This window comes from Mus musculus, chromosome 1, assembly GCF_000001635.26.
Source record: "Mus musculus strain C57BL/6J chromosome 1, GRCm38.p6 C57BL/6J".
In the NCBI taxonomy this organism is placed as follows: Eukaryota; Metazoa; Chordata; class Mammalia; order Rodentia; family Muridae; genus Mus; species Mus musculus.
The window spans coordinates 190,067,348-190,091,791 of record NC_000067.6 but is presented as its reverse complement, the minus strand read 5'-3'; the positions used below and the strand labels follow the sequence as shown (position 1 = coordinate 190,091,791).

Here is a 24,444-nt window from a genome sequence, read left to right as displayed (position 1 = left end):
GCAAATGGCAACGCAGAGCCCTGAGAGCCCTCCGGGGGATAAGGGCGCTATTACTTTGCACGTGCTTCAGAAATGCGAAGTGTGTCTTTACAGAACTTTTAGCCAACCCCCTGGCAGATGTTGACCGCTTTTGCTTATGTATACATCAGTTGCAGAACACTAAAACAGAGATTGGAAATTTTAATTTAGTCGAGGCAGTTGGGCTAAAATGATGGCTTTTGTTGAAACCATTAAATAGAGCTGCCTAATGAAGTACAGTACAGGGCTGGCAAACAGAGCCCTGGTGGGAGGCTGCAGCTTCCAAGCAGAAGAGAGGGAAGGCAGGGCCGTGGGTCTCAGAGTGTAGGCTGCATGGCACTGTGGACTAGGCTAATGGGGCAGGACAGGGGGAGATAGAGAGACTGGGAAATAAGAAGGGAAATTGTGCCCCGATTGTTGGAGTGTGTGTGTGTGTGTGTGTGTGTGCACACATGAGCAAGAGAGCCATGTTTTGAAGCAAGTAATGGTTTTATTTTAGAACTACCTCTTAAGTTTCAGCTGCACATTGGTAAGAACTGACAGACAAGCAGGGAAGTGTGGTACAATGGGTAGAGGCACAGTCCTTGAAGAAGATGAGCGTTGTTCCACGTGTCAGGTCAGGTAGTGGCCAGAGGTGGGAGGTAGCCATGCTAATGAGCCTGGCAATCCATTCCATGATTCCCTTTGCTAAGGAGAGATGTTTGAGCTCCACCAGCTGCCTGAAAGCAAGCTGTCATGAGGTGGACCCGGGCTTCTCCTCCTTCCCTATGTAGGATCAGCAGAGATGAGATGAAGGCAATCTCAGTATTGCTGAAAAATTATTTTAGCATGGTGAAACTGACTGATAATAGTTTACGGGGCTGGCTATGGACTCTTGGCACAGTGTCACTGTATTTGAAGCCACCAGGCTTTGTATTTTGCCACTGCCTCCCTGTGTTAATGGTAATTCTTACCATGTGATGACTTATCACTGTGGTCGTCATGCGTGCTTATAGAGATACAAATGAAACTGCATTTTAGCAAGGACGTCTCTGGTTAGACTTCAGCCGCTTACAGTACCCGAAGAGGTGAGATTGTATTCAGTAAACAGCTGTTCCTGGCTGGTGCTACAGAATGCAGCACAAGGCCCAACCGCTGTCACGTTGGAAGGAGGAAGACGAAAGAGCACATGAGTTGTACCAAACAACTTCTTATTTTTGAACCCTGCTAGGACCTACTCAAGTCTGCAGAGCTCACTGGCTCCTTTCTCAAGAAACAGACTTTCTAGCTCTTCATGACTGAGCAGGATTTGAAGTGCAGTTGAGTAAGCCCAGTCAGAAAGAGTGTGTGCATGTGTGTGTGTGTGAGTGTGTGTGTGTGTGTATCCATGTTTGTGTATGTGTGTATACCAGCATGTGTGTGTGTGTGTGTGTGTGTGTGTGTGTGTGTGTGTGTGTGTGTGTGTGTGTTTGTGAATAGGTTTGGAAGCTAAAGAGAGAACAAGAAAGGCTGTCATTCCTTAGGTACCGTCCACCTTGTCTTTGAGTCTCTCTCTGGTCTAGAGTTCAAGTCAGCTAGACAGTCCTGCCAGTGGCTTGGTTAGGATTGCAATAAAGTACTGTCACCAAAAGCAACTTGGGGAGAAAAGGGCTTATTTCACCTTACACCTTACAGTTTATTTCACCTTATAAATCAGTCACTGAAGACGGATATGACAGGACTCAAGGCAGGAACCTGGAAGCAAGAATGGAAGCAGAGGCCATGGAGGGGTGCAGCTCAGTGGCCTGCCCCTCATGGCTTGCTCAGCCTGCTTTCTGATAACACCCAGGACCACCAGTCCAAGAGTGGCACTGACTACATGAACTAGGTCCTCCCATAGCAATCAGGAAAACGCACCACAAGCCAACCCACAGGCCAATCTGGTGGGGGGCATTTTTAGGCTTGTGGTTCTTAGATGACCCTGGCTTGTGTCCCATTGACATAAACCCAGGGAGTGCAGCCAGGGGGCTCAAGGAATCAGCCTGTGTCCATCCCCCCAGAGGGAGAATTGCCATGAGCCACAACTCTCTGCTGGTAACATAGGTTCTTCTGGGGATGAATTTTTAGTCTTCATCCCTGTGAGGTCAGGGGCACAGAATTCCGTTCTGGGTCCAGAGCTCACCTTCCCTGGTTTCCAGTCTCTATTTCTCCCTTCTGATTTGATGTTAATAATAGTCTTGACCAGAAAACTGATCTTATGGGGGGGGGGAGTAGTCCACCAAGGTGTCACCGTGTTACTGTCCATGTTAACTGTTGGGAAAAAAAAAAAGGATTTCACTTGGGGATCTGAGATGGAATGCTGTCTGCTCATGGGGCTTGTGGAGATTTTGTGGTAAAATGGCATTTCCCACAGGGGGAAAGAGTTCATCTAGATCCTTCCATTGTGTTGGCCTCTTCAGCATGTCAAGCTCACTCAAGAAACCTGGCTGGACTTGAAAGAATTGTCTTTTGGTTCTGGGCCACCAGGGAACTGCTCCTACATTTCCATCTACACCCCAAGTTCAGAGTCTGTTAAGCCACTCCATGCATCCAAAGTCATCTGGGATTTAAGAGCAGATTCCCTGTCCCGAGCACACCAGCCTTCCTGTTCAGACATTAAGCTGTTAGTAAGAGTGGTGACAGGCAGGTCTGAGGAAAATGGAGCTGCTATCTCCGGAAGAGGACTGTGGAGGAGTGGGGGCTGTGTGGAGGGGCTGGAAGAATTCTTTTTCTTTGATTTGAAGTCTTTAAAAAGGGAGGGTCCTGGGTGAGGAACATTCCAAGAGAGAGGGGAAGGGGAGGGAAGAGAAGGGACAAGAAAAAGGAAAGGAAAGGAAAGGAGAGGAGAGGAGAGGAGAGGAGAGGAGAGGAGAGGAGAGGAGAGGAGAGGAGAGGAGAGAAGAGGAAAGGGAAGGAAGAGATGACGGAGTTAGTTGCCTCAAATTATTGTAGGAGATGAAGCTGACATTGTTGTGTTTCTCACGCTATCTGGATTTTCTGGATATATGGATATAGGCATGCCCTTACTATCAAGCCTGCCCCAAATACAGGAATTTTCCTTAGTGGCAGGGAATGCTACTTCTGCTACAGACAGACTCAGACTCCTAACACATCCTGTGAACCTGGCAGGAGGCCAGGGCTAACCCTTGAAAGTTGAACATTCTTGAAGACATTCCCACCTCTTGAAAGGTGAGCATCTCTGTGACCCTGGTGCTCTGGGATATTTGTTCTGTATACAGATGTTTCATGAACACAGGGGGTCACTGGCCCCCTGAAATCTTCTGTAAACTTGAAATGCCTTTCACCCCAAGCTACTAACCAAGGCTCAGGAGGGCAGAAATTCTATCAGTCACTTCTAACTTCTAACTATAAATCTTTCACAATTCCTCTTTTACATTGAAGTAAGCAAGAGGCAGTTCAGTCTGGTAAGAAATAGCTACATACTACTTGGATAAATGTTGAAACACAGAACTTCATGAAAATACGTTCAGTGACAGCCTCGGTAGAGACAATCATGAGAGTTCTACATGAGCAAGAGGAAGTTTTCTATTATCCCACCTGACTAAAAATAGCATATTCTGATTCTTAGATATGGAGTCTCTCCCTTACCTGTGTGACTGAGTTCTGACTGTAATGTTTTCCTAGCTGTTCTGTTAAATGTCCATGTTTCCTCAAAGGAGAAAGGGAGTACAAAAGGGTAAGGCCATGTCTAGGACATGCGTAAGGCGAAGAGAGGAGCATTCCAGTTACGTGTGATGTGACTTTGTGTCTACAAAAGAGAAAACATTAGGTTCAACTTCAGAAGCAAAAACCACTTGGAGGGTAAGGAAAGAACCCGGGCTTCCGTCAACACTGGCGATCACCATGTCTGCGGTTTCTAGTTCTTTTCATTTTCCCAGGATATTCTTGCTGGTAACTGCTCTGCTCTTAGAGGTTGGCTGGGGTATTGTGACATCTCGGCCATCCTTCTGCAGGGTTGCCATCCCAGGCAATCTGGAAGTGTGGCGGGCTGGGTCAGGATGTGCACACCGCCATCCAGCTGCCATTTCCTTCTCCAAAATGAAGTCAGAAGAGGATTTTGAATGTTAGCTTACAGGGATCCTGGGGAAAAGAGAAGATTTCACCACCACCTCCACTACCACCATGTTTATTCCTTTTATCTATAGTTCATGTTAACTTTAGACAAACCAAAGTGGAAATGAATGCCAAAATCTCAAGGTGGATTTTCATTAGGATACATTGTTGTGATGTCACAGAAGGGATGCAAATATGATTTTTACAGATATATTATTTTAGTGGTAGATGCTGCCAGCAGACTGTGAGTCCCCTTTCCAGATATATGTTTTTTGTTTTATTTTCTGATTTATTCTTATTCCTGTGCTGTTTTGGTGTGGAATCTCTGAGTGTCCTGCATTTTATTTTGTACAGAGTACCTAGAAGGCAGGGCTCACTTCTATGCAAACTCTTCTACCCAATGTCCCATAGTGTTACCTGCTCTGAGCACACCATAGTGCACCATCATAGCTCTTCAGAATTTAACTAATACTTAGACATAGTTCCCAACTGAATTAAACAGATTGGTTGCTAGCTTTGTGGATTTGAAGACCCTCAGCTTCAGTGAAGTTGGATCATAATAAATTAAACATGAAGACTGTTCTAGATCATCACTAGACAGCAAAGACTCTGAAAGAAGCACAGCACCCCATGAATGTCTCTGAGCAGGCCGCACTACAGGAGAGGAACACTTCCGTAAGGATCAAACCATGCCCCATGAATACATTGCTGTTTCCCCAACGTGTGGATGGAACCCCCAGGAGAACAGTGTACATAGTAGGTACTTACTGTGTTCACATAGTAGGCACTGCCTGCCTAAACGAAGAGCCCTAAAAACTGGACTCTGAGATGAAGCGGTGCTCACTGTGGCAGCGGCTTGTCCATACCAAGGCTGTCACTTCCTCAGCAGAAGAGTGTGCCTTGGTCCCAATACTTATTTTTTTTAAGTTTATTGATGTGCGTATGTGCAAGGGTAAGAGTGGGTGCACATATGTATGTGGACATACATGTGGGTGCCACAGGCCAACCTCAGCCATCATCCCTCAAGAGCAGAACACTGTCTGACTGATTGGTTATGCAGCTCTGGCTGGCCTGGAACTCACTATTTAGACCAGGCTGGCTTCAAATTCACAGAGATCTGTCTGCTTCTGCCTCCTAAATTATGGGATTAAAGGCACATGCCACAATTCCTGGCTGTATACACCTTGTGTTTTAAGACTTGGAGCTTGCCATGTAGGCTAAGTCGACTGACTACTGAACTGAAAGTATCTTCCTACCAGCCTCCCCTCAGAGCTTGGATTATAGCTGCATACAAACATGCCTGGCTGTTCTTCATGATTTTGCAGAAAGCCCTTGACTAAGTCAGTTCTCACCCATACTTAAATACTCACAAGTAAAGTATCAGGGCTTTGCTGGAGTCCCTGAGAACTGAGTTGTCTGTTCATAGAGACATCCATAAGAAATTTACCCAGATGCAATTGTTTTACCTGACGCTGCTTCATTCCTTCAACAGGAGGTGGAAGAGAGGGAGAACTCGTGAAATGAAGGGAGAAAGAGAGGGGGAAATGAAGAGCAACTGTTAACTTATACATACTCAGGGCTGTCCATTTTTTTTTCTGGTTTCAAAGATGGCCCTGCCAATCACCTTGCTTTCTAATATGCTGAGCTGAAAGCCATTTGAAGAGAAGCAGAAAGAGAACCTTGGCCTTGCTGACAAGACACGCTGCAGCATCTGGGGTGCTCCTGGGAGACCTGCGGGCAGCCTAACCTGGCCTCACTATGCTGAGCTTGCAATGCCTAGAGGATGAGGTCACATTTGGCCATGACTATAAATAGATACCGGGTAGCAACTAGAACCAAGAGGGAGCTCTGCCTGCGATTCACTCAATGACATCTGCGTACCAAGCAGGCATGTGTAGCAGCATCCCATCTCAGCAAGAGCACGGCAGAGTGGGAGGCAACGCTAGTGTCTTTTGATCTTAGCTAGACTTTTCTTGGATTCTGGCATCAGGATGAGAAAGGTTGCCACAGAATTCCCTCTGACCAAGGTGTCTCTAAGAGAAATTGCCCACTACCCATTACAGAGAAAGGATCCTGATACAATTCTGACCCGCACAATAGCTTTATGAGGGGAGCAACTTCACATCAAGCATAGCTAGGCATCAAGAACCAATGTGGTGATCGAGCCGTGTCCTCCTCACAGCTACTGATATGACAACTATGAACACCATGCTGACTTAACAACTTAGCAGGAGTGAACAAGAGCTGAGCAGTCCCTAACCATCAGTAACCAGCACATGTCTCCAAGTCACCAAGTCACCTGAGGAAGGTGGGGAGTCAGGTTCTTCTGGTGTATAGAGCAGAGGCCAAGCTAGAGCATCTCCCTTCTGCTTCCCCCAGAGCCCATCCTATACACATCTCAGAATCTAAGAATTCCTCCCAACCCAAAGTGCAGAGTCAGTCCACCATGGTGTGGGAAGAGGAGCCCAATGTCCAGGTTCTAATGTCGATATGAGGCTCTTAGCAAATCCCATTCAATCAGAAAATTCCAAGAACGACTCTAAAAAAGCTGTCATCTGGAGCGGCGAGGGGTGTTGTCATTGAAAGTCTGCACGGTCCCCATGTTTTTCTTTTTACAGATCTCACATTCTGCCCCTCCCCCTGCTACTTCACCGGTCCATCCCCTCCGCCTGCCTCCCTTCACCTACCCCACAGCTCTGTCATCTGAGAAACCCCGTCTTCATGTTTAATTTTTCATATCATTTGGGGACAGATCACATAGTTGTTATGACTTAACGTCCTCTGACTTGGAAGAGGCTCTTACCTTCCCCTCCTGTTCTTTGGGAATCAGCCAAGCCCAGATTTTGGTGGGGGATGGGGTGGGGTGGGATGGTAGGTTGTCATAATTCCTGAGCTCAGTCAGAAGAGATGGCCTCAGGATACTGCAGGTCCTCAAACTGCCTCTGCCCAATACCTACCCACTGGGACTAGCTCTTAGAAGGAGTCAGGGCTAGGACTACCAACAGGCCTCATAAACTATGGGGGGGACTCCTCTACATCCTGCCTACTTGTTAGGATTTAGAGTGTCTGGGTTTGGCAAGATATGTATGCCTGTGTTTGAGTTTCCCTAACATGCTGGGGAGATGCAGGTGTCAGGAGAGGAATCTTTCTGCTGCCCCCCCCCCCAAGCACAGTAGAAAGTCATACCTGTGACAATGCCTGCTGTGGCCCTTGTGAAATGGGCTCCATCTTCAAAACAGCAGAAGTTATGGGGGGGTATCCAAATCACTGACGAAGTCCAATTCTCCCCTGAGACCTGTTTCAGCTAAAGGTATCAAGGTTCTCCGGGAGGAATTCAAACTACCACCTGCCTGTCAGCAGATATTTATGAACATAAGCCATGGGCAGAGATCTGCTAGGAAAACTTAAAAGCTAAGCCTCTCTCTACCTGATCCTTAAAAAGACCCATATGGCACCTGTGACAAGCCAGCACCACAACCAAGGCCAGGACAAGTCACGTTATGGATATGACTGTGTTCCTTGAGTACCCCGAAGTACAATGTAGACACAGTCTTAACAAGTGAATGGTGTCATCCGGCAAGTCAGAAGGGTGTCTCTGTCTCTGTCTCTGTCTCTTTCTCTGTCTCTCTTTCTGTCTCTTTCTCCCTCCCTCCCCCCCTCTCTGTTCCTCTCTCTCTGTGCCTCTCTCTCCCTGTCCCTCTGCTCTGTCTCTCCCTCTCTGTCTATCTCAGTCTCTTTTCCCCTCTCTGTCTCTCAATCTGTCTGTCTCTCTCCCACTATTTCTCTGTCTCTATGTCTCTGTGTCTCTGTCTGTCTCTGTCTCCCTGTCTCTCTGTCTCTGTTTCTGTCTCTGCTCCTCCCCCCTTCTCTCTCTATGAGGCTATAGGGATTTCTCTACACCATTGTTCAAGATGTCCCTGGTTCTGGTTGGTAAACGGCAGACATGCTATCATAGTCCCCTATGGTGGCCATAGACACAGAATGTTGTCTTTGGGACACGGCTGCCCCATGGTATGGGAACCCCGGGCACTTGGCTCCTCATATTTTCATTTGCCACCTGTTTATGCCTTTGACAGATGAACCCCATCCACCTTGATCCCACTCTCTATCTGGATCTGTGCCGCTGGCATGGATCCGCCATGTTCCTTCTTTTGCGAATTCAAGGCAGAGCTCATTATTTTCGAGTTTCTTCCTGTCCTTCCTCTTAGAGTTTGTTCACTTCCTGTCTCCATAAATACCATTGCTAAAAGTCAACCCCATTGCTGACTGTACTGTTTTGATCAAACTACTTGCCACTCATGGCTCCCTTCTTCCCTTCTCTTAAAGAGAGGCAACACTAACTGCTTTTCTCCTTAAACCCTATGATTTTGTTAGTTAATTTTCTCATTTCTCTAATCAAACACTTGACAAGAAGCAACTTAAGCTCCAGAGTGGACACGGTCCACCATGCTGGGAAGACATGATCACTGGAGCTGGCCATATTGCATCTGCAGTCAGGAAGCAGAGAGGGACATGAAGGATGCTCAGATCAGTTTAGTCCTGGGCCCCAGCCCACAGGCTCACATTCAGGGTAAATCTTCCTTGGTCAGGCAAACCTTAAAACACCCTCGTAGGCATACGCAGGGATACATTTCACGGTGATTCTAAATCCTATCAAGTTGACATTCATGATTAACCACCAAATTAAGTAATAAAAATATTGCATGTACTATAAGCATAGAATAAATGTTTAATGAAAGTTTTATAATTGCAAGCTTGGCTCTCATTGGGGCTACCCAAGGAGTGTGTGTGTGTGTGTGTGTGTGTGTGTGTGTGTGTATGCATGAGTGTGTGAGTGTGTGTATGAGTGTGTGAGTATGCATGAGTGTGTATGTGTGTGTATGCATGAGTGTGTGTATGTGTGTGTATGCATGAGTGTGTGTATGTGTGTGTGTATGCATGAGTGTGTGAGTGTGGTATGTGTGTATATGCATGAGTGTGTGATTGTGTGTGTGTGTGTGAGAGAGAGAGAGAGAGAGAGAGAGAGAGAGAGAGAGAGAGAGAGTGAGAAAATGCTTTAACATTTGTGAGCCTTTGTGTAGTTCACCTATCAAGGCAGAAATTTGCTTTGAGATCTTGAGCAAAAGATATTGTCATACTACAAATTACCATGATCTAATTAGGCCCGCCTCCATAAATCTGTCACTTGAAAGCCATTCAAGTCTGCTCAGCCCAGCTCTTGATTTAAACTGCTCCAGGAGTCTAGCCGAAGATATGTCCAGGATACAATCCAACACAATATCCTCGTCTCCTCCCTCTCTCCCTTGAGGATGGGCCGCTCACCAGTTTTGGCCACCATAACAGTAATGTAGAAGAGAGATTCATTATGGTTTGGGCATAGATCTTAACCAGTGCCCACGCAACCTCGTGACAACATTATTTAGCATTCAGCCTGGATGTGAGCTCTTCTTGGGGGGAGGCTATGTCTGAACATTAGCATGGCTAGGCTCTTGAAGCAAACACAGGAAAGATGCATATTTTCTTCCCTGAATGGACAGGTGTAGCCTGTGTCCCTGAGTGTGACGAATATTCTGCAATGACACAGAACACAGAACTCTGATATTTAAAAAATGCTAGTGCTTGTCAAGTCAGTAATACAGTTTCCTGACTGTTGCGGCTGAAGAAGGTGAGTTTTCCAAAGTCAGATGCAATAGGTAATCTAGATTGTATTCCTGTTGGTCTTGAGAATGTGTCGCTGTTGATGATGTTGTATGTATGTGTTTGTGCACATACATGTGTGCATGTGCACATGTGTACATGTGTGTGTGTGTCTTTCCTCTGGTACCATCAACCTTGTCCTTGAGACAGTCTATCACTAGCCTGAAGCTCACCTATGAGGCTAAGTTGGCTTGGCAGAGACCCAGAGACATTATCCTGCCTGTGCCTACCCAGTGCTGGGATTATGAGCACACTCCACCATGCCAAAATTTCCTAGGTGGGGCCTGGAGCTAGAACTCAGGTTCTCCCGCTTCTACAGCAAGCACTTTGCCAGCTGAGCTCTCTCCTCAGACAGAGGACAGGTCTTTCCGCTTTTCTTTGGTGGCTCGTGGCTCTAAGGATCTGGGAACCTGTGACTGACAATGTCCCAACGCCATTATATCTCTCCCCCAGGAATGAAGGAGGCAGAACCCTTTCCAATCATCCTTTTTACCCTCCCCCATTTCTTCTGTTTCCCCATCCTTGCCCCACCATCCCAAAACACACATCCACACCTCTACCTTCCCATCTATCTGTACCTTGTCCCAGGCTGTCTGGGCTTCAAAGAAGTGCTGTGTGTGTGAAGCAAATAGAAAGATAGAATGTTAACAGAGCTTATTAAACAGCAAACAGGCTTACATCCTTGGGAGCTGATTCTGGGCCAGGAGAATTCAACTCAATACCCACAAAGTTAACAAGATGTGCCTCTTACAGCTTTCATTTGTAAGCCAGAGCTGGGAATGAGGTGGAATAATCATGGAACGGAAGATGGCGTTTCACTGTGGAGGAGGCCACTGGGATGTGGAAATCCCAGGAGAGCATAAGGCCACGCCATCAGGGTCTGCAAGCGAGCGGTGCCAGCTAGTCCTGCAGCTGGAAATGGGCAGGAGAGATGAAAGTGAGGTCAGAGCCTCTGAAAACTCCTAGGAGTCCCCCTGGGACTTGTTCCCACTCCCTGTGAAGGTTTTGCTAGCTTAGTTCTTGCTTCCAAGCAGCTGACAATAGGAAGATTCCAGCATGCTCTGGTGCTAACGGGCAGAGGCCATTAGTGAGGGGGGAGGGCAGGGAGAAACAAGATCAGAGGAAAGGAGAGGAGAATTCACCCAGAAAGGGCCACTTAGCTTCCCCTTCCACAAGATTCAGATTAATGGGGAGGCAAGCGCCCACCCACATCAAGGAAAGCCCAGGCCTACGCATTGCAAGTGCCTCGCAGGAAAGAAGGCCTAAGAAAACCCTGGCAGAGGCTTGAAGCCTGATGAAGGAAGGGGGTTAAGTGAACATTTTTAGAATAAAAGCAACCTAAGAGGAGAAGAGCGGAGGTACTGGCCTACAAGATCACATAGCACACTCTCGTGGCCCATGTCACAAAGACACTGACAGAGGAAGAGGAAGGAGGAAAGGGCCTTTCAAGTTTTAAGTTTCTTCGTTCAAAAAAGAAAAAGGAAGTATCGGAGAGACAGAGCTGCAGGTCATTTTTGTCTGTTTAGGGAGACGATGCTGGTGTCATTGGATTCCAAGCAGCGCAGCACTGAAGAGACTTGCAACCAACCCATAGCCAGCCTGAATCGCCACCGTGGCAGGGAGAAGGGCCTATGAGCTGAGCCCAAGAGCCGGGCACAGCTGGACAAGGATGTTTATTCAAGGGACTCATGCTGCCCGTGTGCCCCTGGCCCAAATGACCAAGATACAGTTGGCGTTATCCACGTGGGGCTGTTCCTTGATGATTACTCCAATCTCAAGAGAAAAGGAGGAAAAAAAAAAACAAAAAACAAAAAACCAACCCTACCCTTCCTGAGGAACACTCTGGATTCAATGCCAACCCGAGACAGCTGCTGATGTTGAACAACAATGTCAAGGACCTACTGTCCCTTCCTGCCCCTCCTCCGCCGCCACAGAAAGGACTGTGAAAAGACCAAGAGCTGGTGGGCAGCCAGCAAGAACTAAAGAACTTACAGCTGGCAAAACCACCTGTGCCTTGTCAAATTCCAGCCAAAACAATCCTCTCCCCAGAGTCTGGCTAAGAAGCGGGGGGGGGGGGGGGGGGGGGAGGTCTGATCATAGGCAGAGAAGCATGGGGGAGGAGAGGGACACTGGCATCCACTGACCTCCCCAGCCAGTGGAGGGAGAGGCAGTGGAAAGTTGCACCAGAGAGGGTCAGAGATCCAATGCTATATCCGCCACAACGAAAGAGCAGTAGCCCAGCCAAGTGGCCCAAGCTCCGAATTCCCGCCTATCCTCTACTCCCCTACCCTCATCCTCCTATCTTCTACCCCTCTACTCCCAAACAGGGCAGTGCTAATGTCTGAGCAGTGAAGCCAATGGTACAAGGAGCAGACATGGAAAGAGGGGCCATGAAAGAAGGAGGCATGGATTCACATCTGGGGAATATATCTGTGGGAATGTTTCAATAGCAAAACCCAGGGGTAGACAGTACTTAAGTGCACACCCCATTTGCAGTATTCTCTATCAATGCATGGTCACTTCGGGGGCCGGAAAGTTGTTTAGAAGGATCCCACAGGTAGACCTCATGAAAGATGTGTATAGACTACCATGATAAAGAAAGCTTCAGAGGAACAGGGAGAAATAATGAAGTCTTAACTAAGATGAGTATGTATCTACTGGGGTGTCCCCCTCTTTCAACTTCATGTTTCCTTCCTCTACACTGGGAGTGAGCATGCCCCAAGTCTAGTTGCTATTGTCCCAGCTGCAGTCATTAAGAGCTAATAAATGCTGGTTCTAAAATTAGAAAGTCCCTCTCATCCTTTACAGAGGATCTAACACTGTTATCGTTGGCCAGGGGATGCTGGCGTGAACCAGAGCTGTATGGTCAATGATATTCCCTGCTGAAAGCCATACCAGAGTTGATTGCCTCTAGAGACCAGTAAGTTATTCCCATTCTCAGACTTCATTTTCAAAATATTTATTTACTTAGCTGATGACTAAATCAACCGCAAGAGTATGTGGGCTCCTCCGATGATGAGAATAATCGAGGCCTTTTATGAGCACCAGCCACGGCCTGTCACTCAACACGAGAAATTGTTGTAGTTGTTGGTGACAATGGAGACATGGAGGTGACTTTGACAAGTATTAACAATGTGACTATGGACATATCATTGTAACAAATATGACTCATTTATTAAAAGCACTGTTTTTCTACATTTTAAAATACCATCACCAAGAATGAATAGCTTAAATGTAACTATGAAGACCCTAAGCCAACCCCGGCTGGTGGTTGCTCTATAGCATGGCTCTATAGCATAGCAGTGCATGGCCTCTGTGCACTAAAACATGTTAGTGCAGGGGCCAGTGAGATGGCTCAGCAGCTAAAGCACCACCTCAAACCCTGACAATTTCAGCTTGAACCCTGGGACCCACAAGAGAACCAACTCCTGCCCGCTGTCCTCTGCCCTCCATACACTTGCACAACACACACGGACACATGGACACAAAATAAGTAATCAGAAGTGTGAAGACAAATCAGGGCATAGAAGAGCTGAGGAGCTGTTCCAGATGAAATGAGACGAAAGCCGTGACAGCTAAACGAAGGAGTGACCCCAAGGCTGCTCCTGGGCCAAGGGAAGAAACAGGCAGAGGGGGCCCCTGGGAAAATGGTGCCATTTGAATATGTATGCTATAATAATTGGGCATTAGCGTTTCATTTACTGTTTTTAATATTTACTGTGGTCATGAAATAGATCGCCTGTGTCCCTAGAAAATAAACTACCAGGGTTTATTTTGTCTTCATTTGTTGTTTGTTTGTGAGTATGGGCTTGTGTGTGCTATCTAAAGACACCTTGTTTTGGGTGTTGGGGAGATGGCTGAGCACGTAAGAGAACTTAGTTTACAAGCATGAGAACCTGAGTCCAAATTGCCAACACCCATGTAAACAACTGAGTGTGGTTGTGCATACCACAGTAGGTGGGGGAGACGAGAGGAGCACTGTAGCTTGCTAGCCACCAACCTCGCTCTGGGTTCACTGAGAGACTTTGTCTTACGGGAACAAAGTAATAGAGCAGGACGTCCAACATCCTCCTCTGGCCTCCAGGAGCGCATTTGCATGCATACTCATGTACAGATACCACACACAGACACAATATACATCACACATACCACATACTTCACACATACGTACCATGTATACCACATACACCACACATATACGCCGCAGACATACATCACATATATGCCGCAGTCTCCACTCCGGCGGAGACAGGAACGACACGGACGCCAAGGCGGGCTCACGCAGCAGCTTCTTTACTTGTGGCTTTTTCTCCTACAGCTCTCTTCCCCAGCAGCTTCTTCTTCTCCCTTCTTGCAGCAAGGGCAACAACTACAACAACCTTCCTATACTCGGGCCGACTGACCTCATCACGCTCCACACCACCTCATCCAATCAGAAATCACACACGCTCCAGGCGCGAGCTCAGGTCGGTCACCGATAGGCTGACAGATCTGGATCACGAGGAACAGTCCAGCCTGGCGGGCAGCCCACGCCTGCAGCCTCACTGTGCATGCTCAGGCAAGGCAGTAAACAAGTGGGGTTCATGGGGCCTGGCAATGGGCCAGAGCGCCATCTTGGCCCATGTAGCCGCAGCCGCTTCCCGCACATATATATGCTACAGACATTACACATGTGTACCACATATATCGTACAAGTATATTACATATACCACATACACACACTATATGCATCATGTATGCACATACACCACTCAGGTACAATACACACATACCACACAGGTACAACATACACTATATATGGATACCCCAAACATAGAACATACTTAAAACATGTAGGTCCAACACACACACACACACACACCATGCGCACCATTGTAAGTAAGACATTCTCCAACTTTCTTTTCTATGTCTTTTCTTCTATGTCTTTTCTTGGGCAGAACAGATCAGTATCCTGGACCAATTTCTGTGTCACCACATACACCTCTGTCTCATTCTTTGTAACACCCGGGGCTTCTGAACAGGGCTCACAATGTTCATTTTGATGGATCCCTGGCAAGTGAGCAATGGGAATTGCCTCCATTCCATTCAGCAAATCACATTGCTCTCCACAGACTCTGCTGGCCAGGAGGAAAGGGTGCTCTTTTCTCCTTACACAACGACAGCCTAGAGGCAGCCCTATTAACAGCTCGTCAACGCGCCAGGGTAAAACGCGATCCAGCTTACTCATGTGAGCCATCCTACCATCAGAACAGCCTGTGCTGTTACCACAAGCAACCTACAACTTGCGTAGTCCCTCTGTGTGGTTCTCTGTATTCCCAGCAAAGTATTCCACACGGAAGCTTCCCACACTCACGTCAGTCTCCTCAGAGCTGACAAATTAACCTCACTACGGTTTTGTACCTCTTTGTGCTCCTACCATGTGCAGGAAGTGGCTTGCTTCCGTACCCTCGAACCAACGCCGGAGGAGATCAATCTTCTAAATATTTGCCAATCTGATAAGTAAAAAATTTTATCTCACAGTTTGATAGATCATTTGTAGCAAACCAAATATTTTTAACGTTCTGTTCTCCAAACCAAAACATTTTCAAATGACTACTGAGTCTGTGTTCTTCACAAATCTACCTGCAGCACTGATTCCATCCGTGCGTGCTCAGAAGGCAACAGTATCTACCCCACCACAGCACATCAGCTCAATCTTGTCTCCTGTGGGAAACGGGAGGCAGAGGGAAGGAAATACAATGCCTGGCAAGCATCGGGAGGCATAAGGTTTCAGCGCAGGTTTGATGGCATCTGATTTTTTTTATCACAAGTCACAGCTGAAATCCCACTAGCTACTAGCTCAGCTTAGTTAGACATCACAGCCCCCTTTGCAAATAAGAACACTTTCATTCAGTCATTTTGCTGTTGGCCACACAAGCAGGAGGTGTAAATGCCAGAGAAAATACCAAGGCTCACGTGCTTGGCCTCTCTCTCTCCCTCCCTCTCTCTCTCTCTCTCTCTCTCTCTCTCTCTCTCTCTCTCTCTCTCTCTCTCTCGTCTATCTTTTGTTTCTTTCGAGACAGGGTTTCTCTGTGTAGCCCTGGCTGTCCTGGAACTCACTCTGTAGACCAGGCTGGCCTCGAACTCAGAAATCCACCTGCCTCTGCCTCCCAAGTGCTGGGATTAAAGATGTGCACCACCACTGCCTGGTGGCCTTTTCTCTTTAACTAGGTGTTTGTGTGAGTTCAAACCCTCCAAGATGCCAAGAGGAGACTTCAGGCTCAAGAATTTTATTAACACAAAGACTTGTAGTTAAAAACCAGAGAAGGAACCAGGAAGACTGGCAGAGGCACAAAGCTCACCTTAGGGAAGGAGAGTGGGGGAGGCTGGATACTTGAAATTGCCATGGAACCCAGGTTCAATCCAGCTCTGTGGAATTCTCAAAGCCGGGCCAGCCATTAGGAAAGTGTGGTGCCTCCTGGAGTCCTTAAGTCTTTCCACTCTCAGTCACTAACTGGGAGAAGCCTGGGGGGAAAATGGCCTTGGTGTGAATGTGTCCATGGACTTAGGGGCACAGCAGCTGGGGCCTTCACTTCCCCTCCTTGGGCTTAGAGAACCTCTGGCCTCCTTGCCATGATCACTGTCACACAGAATCAAGGAGGCACTCTGGAGCTAAGAAAGGTTATCAACTCAGAGAATCCAGGGCCTTGTGCATGCGTTTGAGCTCCTAGCTTCTGTGTAACGATTTACCTGAATACCAGACCAGAAAAGATGGCCGATGCCTGCATAAACTTCTAAGACTCGAGAGAAAATATTGAAGATTCTAAAACAGGAAGACACTCAGTATTCTGTGTATAGGAACCAGAACTTGAGGGGTCAGGGACACTTAGCAGCTGTAGTGTTTGCTATGCTAGCACAAGGGCCTGAGTTTGAGTCCCTAGAACCCATGTGAAAATCAGGTGTGGCGACAAGACCTAACCCTCATGTTGAGGAGGGATGTAGAGGCAGGCAGAACCCAGGAGCTCAGTGGCAAGAGAGCCAAGCAGAAAAAGTGAGCTTGGGGTCCCATGAGAGACACTTCGGGCACCTGACACTGACCTCTGACCTACATGTGTAAAGGGCAGGCACCCACACACCCATACACGAATGTCCATGCATAACTATATACTGACATACAATGAGCAAGATTTAGACCATGAAAATACACATGACTTGGATCACAGTGAAGACCAACAAATCAAGAAGAGGGGAAGAGAAAGGAAAGAGGGATATGGCGACTTGGCAATGACCAGGAAATGATCCGCAGGTGCCTGGGGAGGATTCTCACAGGGGATAGGAAAACACTTTCTAAAGCACTGGCCACCAGACTCCAACAGAGTATCTACAAGTTGCCAGTTTCCTATTGGATATGTAAGCACAAGATTGGGTGGGGGGAGCAGTAAATACTGGACCCATGGTTCTCAACCTTCCTAATGCTGCGACCCCTTAGTACAGTTCCTCGAGTTGTGCTGAGCCCTAGCTGTAAAGTTATTTTTGTTGTTGCTTCTCAGCTGTAATTTTGCTACTGTTGTAAATCGTAATACAAATATCTAATATGTGACCCCTCCTGGGGTCGTGGCCCACAGGTTGATAACCACTTCACTAGCATCTGTCTGAATAAATGGCGCCCATTATAATTGAGTTCTTCCTTCTTGGTCTGCAGTAGCATCGTGTTATATCTAAGGCAAAAAAAAAAAAAGTCCAGATTATCTGGTTGAATTCACATTTATTTTTTACCAAATTCTCATTTAAAAACTCTTGAGAACTTGGAATGATCTTATGCTTGGTAAACACTGTCATTGTCCATTAGTCTGCGTATTTGTATCTGACCAGGTTTTGCCTCACTGTTCAGACTATAAATTCCTTGGGACTGCCCTCCAAAGTATAAATATTTTCTATAGCCCCACAGTTCTCATGGCACCATCATTACTTGATTGTGCTTATAAAGTTTATAAATACTCATACAAACGTACAATATTGGGGTTTGGCGAGCTGACTCCATCGTGAAGTGTTTGCGGTTCTTCCAGGGGACCTGAGTTCAGTTCCCAGCACTCAGGCCAGAAGGCTCACAGCTGCCTTTAACTCTGACTCCAGAGGACCAGACACCCTCTGGCCTCCTTGGGCACTTGCATTCACATGTACATATTTACACACAGACACCGAATATGCACATAAATAAAAGCAAATACAACTTTGAAAACAATGTAAGATGCTTAGCACACAAATTCTACAAATCTGTTTCCTGACATACCTTTGTCCTTTGATATTGGCGATGGATCACTTATCAACAGTCCTCCCTTTTGCCCTGGGCTCCTTCTAGCTAGCTGGGTCTTCGCTCTCCTTGGGATTCCATGCTGAACTTTCCAGAAGATTGCATTCTACTGTCACCGCTAACCTAACGATTCTATTTATATCCTCAAGCTGCACTTAGCTTCTGGCCCTCCAACTTCCTCCAGGATATCTCCCTAAAACTCCCTGTCATTCCTGCTAATTCTGTCTGGTCCCGCACATTCTCTCGCCACCCCTTATCACCTCCCAACCTATCAGCAGCCAGCACTGTCTTTCCTTCACCCGAAGGAAGCTTTGCTGTCTGAATCCTTCCTTGTTTGTCCCTCTTCCCACATCTAACTGCTTGCTGCAGAAGCACGAAAACCTCACTTGAAATCCCGGAACTCATGTAAAAGCAAGCCAGGCATGGCTATGGCCACATGGCCGTGGTCACCTGTAACCCCAGCGCTGAGACAGGAGGATGAGTGGGACTTGCTGGTTGCCAGCCTATCTCAAAGGCTGAGCTTCCTGTTCAGTCAGAGACTGTCTCAGGAGACAAAGGCAGAGAGATATAGAAGCAGGCATCTAACATCCTCCTCTGGCCTCTACACATGCATCATGTGTGCTCCCTCACCACATGCACACAGGTGCATGAGCACACGTACATATGTACACATATACAGCACACGCATGTGTACACACACACACAGCACAAAGACAAAGTACATGGTGAGAGACTAACTCCCATTTCCACAGAGAATTAAGCAATCCAAGTTTAATTTATTGAGAGCCTACTGTGTGATAGTCCTTGAGACAGGCTCCCTAGGGAGCTTTGGTAGGGAAATGTGAGAAGACTGAGAGGAGTAGAAGAAAGAGGTGAGAAAGAGTAAGACACAGAACAAGAGGCAGGAGCTCCAGGGAAGGAATGGTTAGTGACTATCCACATGACATCAACGAACAGCCAATTGCACATGCTTTTGGCCATAGAAGGAAGGAACAAGATAAGTGTGTGTGTGTGTGTGTGTGTCTGCATGTATGTATGTGTGTGTGCATGTGCATGTATGTGTGTGTGCACGTGTACGTGTCTTCATGTGTGCATGCATGCACATGTACACACATGCATGTGTCATATGGAAATCCAGCCACATGTGTCATGACTCCCAGCACAGAGCTCTAGCCTCATGGCCTCAGCTGGTCAGACCCAACCACCTCCGAGTGAGAGGAAGCTATGCTTTCCACCCTAACCAGATCCCTCTACAGTTGTCATGGACAGCGGTTGTGTAGCTGTGACTGTATAGCTGCTCTGAAGCAGGTTTCACTTTGTGAGCATCTCTAATGCCGATGGTACTCAGGAATGTCTTCCCTTAGAGCAAGTGAGATTCGCTCAGCATTAGCACCCACTGGCTCCAGGTCCACCCTTCTGGCCTCCGAAACAGCTCTATTCTCTCTGTGTATTGGTTGCTCTTCATGTTGCCATGACCATATATCTGCCACGAAGCAACTTAAGGCAGGAAGGATGGGTTTTCCTGTTTGGGTTATAGTAAAGGGGAGGCAGTCCACCTGTGGGGACAGGAGCTGCCAGTCTATGAGGCAGGGGCAGCTGGAGCACACTATCAGTAATTAGTAAGCAGGAATTAGTCAGGAAATAAGCCAGGACGTAAAACCCGAATGACCCATGTTCACTAGCAAGACTCCAGCTCCTAAAGGTTCCCCAGCATGCGGAAGTACCACCAGCTAGGGACCACGTGGGCATGCATGAGCCCGTGGAGGGATGTAAGATGCAACCAACCTGTCCATGCAGATTCTGTATTTGAAAATGGCTCACTGTGAGTCTTTTCTTTCTTTCCCAGATAAGAATCTCCTGTCATTCCACAGCGCCTCAGTGGACATGGGGTTTCTGTCCTTTTCTGCCCTGTCTGGCCTCTTCTGAACACCCTGCTCTTTAATCAGTTCTCTCTTAAAGTACAGCATCTGGAGCCCTACTGCCTGACAGCCTGGGTTTGATCCCGTAATCCATGTTAGAGCATAAGGAGGAAACCGACTCCTCAGAGTTGTCTCCTGACTTCTCATATGTGTGCTCTGTGTGTTCTACCCTCCTCTCACCACACACACACACACACACACACACACACACACGTAATAAAATTTTAAACATATCACCTGGTCAATACACCCCACTGGTGCACTGAGTACCATGAATAAGGCAGAACTGGCCTCTTAAGCTAAAATGTGAGACACAGTTGATATTCCTAAAAGAACATTGCTTTTTTGTGATTTAAAAAAAATTTCTCTTGTATTTTTTGATTTTTTTGATGTTGAGTGTCGTGTACATCAGACCTCTAGGTTTTTCTCACCTATGTTATCTCTAAGCCACATGCACTTGCCATATGGTAAGAGCCCAATAAGTGTCCCCTGCTGTTCTTAGATGGGAACAATGCACTGGGTAAGTGTTCTTGCGGCAGCAGCAGGCCACTGCACAATGTCACCCCTAGTAGAACTTGCCAGGGCTTTCAGAGGGGATCTGGCCACCTCTCCTGGGGTGGCCTCACACACACACACAGAGCACACATATGAGATAGGCAGTCCTTGTGTTTGGGTTTTAAAGCTTCATGCATCACTTGCTACTTTGCCCTTCTACCCTCCCCCCACCTCCATCATTCAAGAGCACAGTGCTCCTCCCCGGAAGATGGGTCACCATCTCAGAAGCAGAGGACAGCCCTTACTAGACGAAGGAACCTGTTCAAAGCATGATCTTGGATTTCCTAACCTCAAGAACCATGAAAAGATGATATTCTTTACAAATTGTTGAGTGTTAGATATATTCTTACAGTTGCACAAGCGGACCAACACTGTAATATTTTGCCCTCTTTTCCTCAGTTACACACCTAACATCTATCCTGGTCTCAGACATGTGCTTCTATGTGGACCAAGAATGGGTCAAATTTGATCTTTCTCCCCAAACATGAGGCTGTACTTTCTTGTGACGAGCATAACTGTTCTCTTTTCTTTCAGATGCAATGTCTTCAGAAAAGCCTTTGTCTATTGCTAGCATCGATTACACAGGGAAAGACTGAATTAAACTCACCCTCAACCCGTGGCATGCATGTGAGCACACACACACCTACATCTCAGACACACACATACTGTCACACTCACTCATACGCTCACACACATACACACACTCAGAAATCCTCAGCCACACATAGTAACACACCCATACTACTCACACTTACTCACACAGTCTCTCATATGTGCACATGTGTGCACACTCACATGTATAGATGCTTACACACATATGCTCTCATGCACACTCATACACAGTCGCATGTGTGCACACACATTCATATACACTTATTCTCACAAACACATACATACTTATATACCCTTAAACACATACATGCACACTCATACACAGTCGCATGTGTGCACACACATTCATATACACTTATTCTCACAAACACATACATACTTATATACCCTTAAACACATACATACATACATACACATGCACACACACACACACACACACACGCATATACTCCCCCACATACGTGCACATACATACAGACACACAGAGGTACCTACTAACACTTACTCATGCACACACTCATATACACTTACACTCACGCAGTCAGATACACTCACTCACACACACATACACACACACTTCTATGATAAACTCTACTTATCCTATCTCGGTCCCATTCTTATGACAAGCTTGTTTAGAGGCAACTCCTAAGCCCTTTTCTGAAGGAAGATCTGACGCCTAAGAGCTCACAGCTTCGCAGCTCCATCAAGGCCCCTGATGGCCCATGACCCAGTCTCTGAATCTCCCACCAAGCATTGCCCTTCCCTCCTCCCAGGCTTCAAGTCTCAGGTAATGAGGCATGCTATCCAGGCTGTCAGCTGCCACACTCATTTCAAAGACAGTCCTGGGCTTGTTTGCATGGCCTTCCTCCTCAGCTTCCTAGGAACTTCTTGAAGGTTTTGCTGCATTGTCAGGCCTGGGACGCTACAATTTCCCCAACCGAAACTTTAGCTGCTTTTCATGGTGGAAGGACACTTGCCCAGGTGTGCTCTGCTGGCACTTCTTGTCCCTCCAGCTTCTCCAAGGTCTCCGAGCACACACGCAACAGACATCAAGCCCATGAGACCTTTGGAAGCTGGAATTGAGGCTTTCTTAGCAGTAAGTTCTTTCTGTATTTACACTCCTTAAAAGAATCTGTTATTTCCGCTTTCCAGCCACAGCAATCAAGTGCCTGCTACTAACCTGCATTAGTGTAATGCTGGGTGAGAATGTGGGAGGCAGAAACCATAGTCCCTGGTCTTAAGGGAACCCAGAGATTTGTATAAAGACAGACTCTTACAACTGGGCAGTAATCACTGTGCTGGTGACACAAGGAAACTGGCAGTCACAGGAGAGGTTCCTCAGGAGAGGGTTAATTATAGCCGGAGGACTCAGGTAGCTAAGCATGGCTAATGTCTGTGTGCTGGGTCTAGGAAGATGACTAGGCATTCTCCAGGCAAATTCTTAAATGGATAAAAAGCCAGAAAGATAGAAGTTATTACCATTTTGATTCAAACCTGTTCCCTACCTCTGCCCATGGCTTCTTCTGATACGTTTGACATCCACCAACGTGGCTCACTGGCATGCTCCCCGAGTGAACTGGCCTTACCGATCTACAGTGCACTTTTCCCAGGCACTAAAACAAGTGAGGGACACAACACCAGGTGCCTTCACTTCAAACTTACTGTCAACCTGCATGTCTACCAAGCTAACCTAGAAGAGGGGGACAGAGAGTGACAGCACAAAGAATTGCCACATAGAGCAAAAGCAAATATATTGGGAAAGGGTATAGAAGAGAAACCAGGCCACAAAAGCCAGGCCAAGGCAGAATGATGGCGGAGGAAGAGGTCCTTGGGAAGACACCGTTAAACAGAGATGTGTGTTTGGGGTGTTGGGGAGGGTCACCAGGGTGCCTGTTCAGAAAAGCCTTCTAGGCCTAAGGAGTCAGAGTACAAAGGTTCTGAACCAGAGACACTAGGACCTGCATTAGACACCAGGGGCTGGATTGGGCTCAAGCCAAATCTTGAGCTACAGTAGTGTGGTCCATGATGTGTTGTGGTGAGGCACAGCCAAGTGGGGGCTGGATTTGCTTTTAGTGACACAGGAATGGGGGGACGGGTGAGCAGAGAACTGCTGTACCCCAAACTGTATCCCCAGGATCACTCTGCCTGCAAGTTATACACAGGCTCAGAAGGCAGTGGGCCCACAATAAAGACCCACTGAGACTACCAGGGTTACCGGGGGGCTACTTTCAGGAGCTTGGGTGACTCAGAGGCAGCGGCATCACTTGAAAGCTCAGCCCAGCATGGCTAGCATTCCACAAAGCTGCATCCCTGGAGCCCGTCACTCCTAAAATGTTCCCCGGCAATCCCTTGCCATGTGTTCCTGTTGTCTCGGGGAATGACTTCTGGATCCTTGTGACTTTCTGTGTCTTCTCAGACTTGGAAGCTTGTGAGCTTCCTGCGTGTGGTAACTCTCCTTCCTCCCTCCAGAAGGGAGTGGTTCAACCTGCAGCCGGCAGACAGAACAGTGGGACCCACACAGAAACAGACACCAGCAACAGAGAAGAAGGCAGGTGGAAAACATGGTCTCCTAAGAGCCCGACAAAGGCAGGGCTTCTATCAGGAGGCATCACCTGCATAGCTGAAGAGACAGGAACACAAAGGCTGTGACCTCTGAGTTAGGGACATGGGCGTCCCTAGCATCCTGTGTATAATAAGCTCATCCCTAGGTTGGTGGATCAGGGAGGCAGTGGGTTGAAGAGGGATTTTGATGTTGAATTATTTCCAGCTCTTCAGTTCTTCAATAAAGAAAAGAAATTGAGAAGCCAAAGGGCACTACAGGGGTCACAGCAAGCATTGTTTTAAGATGTGCGCCAACAGGAATGACCCATGAGTAAGGAAGAAATGGATGGGGCCAGGGGTCGCTGGGGTGGCGTCCTTGAGCAGCCCACTCAAGGCTGCCTGTCGTCTGAGTAGCAAAAGCGAAGGGCTTTTTCTTATCTAGAATCCTGTCCATCAAAGGCAGAGCTCACAGCACTAGGAAGACATGAGAGAGATGGGTGGCAAAGGTTACAGGGTGTCCCTCCTGGGGGTGTTTAGGGGAGGTGATACTGTCTGGGGAGGGAGACCTGCAAGAGCTGTGAAGACTGTACCAGAGCTGGATAGTCTAGAGAATCTGGACATGCGTAGCTGTTGCCGAGCACAAACTGGAGGGTCACGGTCTGAATTAGTGCAGGCCTCCCCCCACAGCTGCATGGTTCTCTCCAGCCTTGTTCAGTTAGGAAGGTGGAAGTGACTAATGAC

At 47.3% G+C, this 24,444-nt stretch overlaps 1 long non-coding RNA gene across 10 annotated transcripts in view; it reads right to left on the bottom strand.

Moving 5' to 3' along the window:
- Positions 1 to 488: 488 nt before the first annotated feature.
- The window catches only part of Gm30446, a 42,580-nt gene continuing 18,624 nt past the window's right edge, over positions 489 to 24,444 (bottom strand). For 4 of the 10 annotated variants that reach the window (XR_865859.2, XR_001779628.1, XR_865854.2 and 1 more), the window contains exons 3-6: positions 16,128 to 16,290; positions 15,203 to 15,278; positions 3,625 to 4,116; positions 1,652 to 2,286 (exon numbers count right to left, since the gene is read on the bottom strand). This is a non-coding gene — a long non-coding RNA (predicted gene, 30446). Of the gene's footprint in view, positions 784 to 1,651; positions 2,287 to 3,624; positions 4,117 to 15,202; positions 15,279 to 16,127; positions 16,291 to 22,667; positions 23,652 to 24,444 lie in introns of those variants that run through there. The other 6 variants (XR_001779627.1, XR_001779632.1, XR_865860.2 and 3 more) reach the window with 6 other exon arrangements.